The sequence below is a fragment of the Egretta garzetta genome, unplaced genomic scaffold (assembly GCF_000687185.1).
Source record: "Egretta garzetta isolate BGI_Z169 unplaced genomic scaffold, ASM68718v1 scaffold618, whole genome shotgun sequence".
Lineage (NCBI taxonomy): Eukaryota > Metazoa > Chordata > Aves > Pelecaniformes > Ardeidae > Egretta > Egretta garzetta.
This window is the reverse complement of record NW_009260623.1, coordinates 300,192-300,926: the sequence shown is the minus strand read 5'-3', so window position 1 is coordinate 300,926 and position 735 is coordinate 300,192. Positions and strand designations below refer to the sequence as shown.

General features: G+C 74.1%; 1 protein-coding gene across 1 annotated transcript in view; it reads right to left on the bottom strand.

Moving 5' to 3' along the window:
* Positions 1–735, bottom strand: part of TOP2A (DNA topoisomerase II alpha) — a 21,568-nt gene that overhangs the window by 20,215 nt on the left and 618 nt on the right. The gene's annotated exons all lie outside the window — the stretch shown is intronic.

Sequence of the window (735 nt, the reverse complement as noted above, 5' to 3'; positions counted from 1 at the left end):
CCCCCAACCCCCGCCCGCGGGCCCCCAGCGCGCCGCCAATCGCAGCGGGAGGGCGGGGACACGGGTCGCGCCCCTCCCTCCCTCTCGCCAGTCAGAAGGCGCGCCGCGCATTCAAACCGCCCACTCAGAAGGGGCAGTTGCGGGACGGACAGCGATATCGACCAATAGAAGAGAGAGGGGGAGGGCGCTGCGCTGCGGGGCCCTACGCCTGCCCGGTTGCCGTTGGTGTTGTGATGTGCTGGGACGGGGGGGGCGGGCCCCGGGGACACACTGGGACCCACTGGGCAGCCTCTGGGGACACACTGGGACCCACTGGGCGGGCCCCGGGGACACACTGGGCCCCACTGGGCGGGCCCCGGGGACACACTGGGCCCCACTGGGCGGGCCCCGGGGACACACTGGGCCCCACTGGGCGGGCCCCGGGGACACACTGGGCCCCACTGGGCGGGCCCCGGGGACACACTGGGCCCCACTGGGCGGGCCCCGGGGACACACTGGGCCCCACTGGGCGGGCCCCGGGGACACACTGGGCCCCACTGGGCGGGCCCCGGGGACACACTGGGCCCCACGGGGCAGCCTCTAGGGACACACTGGGACACACTGGGCAGCCTCTAGGGACACACTGGGCTGGCCCTCATGTCACATTGGGGCATCCTGAGCAGGACCTGGGACCCACTGGGCAGGTCCTAGGGACACACTGGGGCCTGGAGACACACTAGGCGTGTCCGGGGGGGG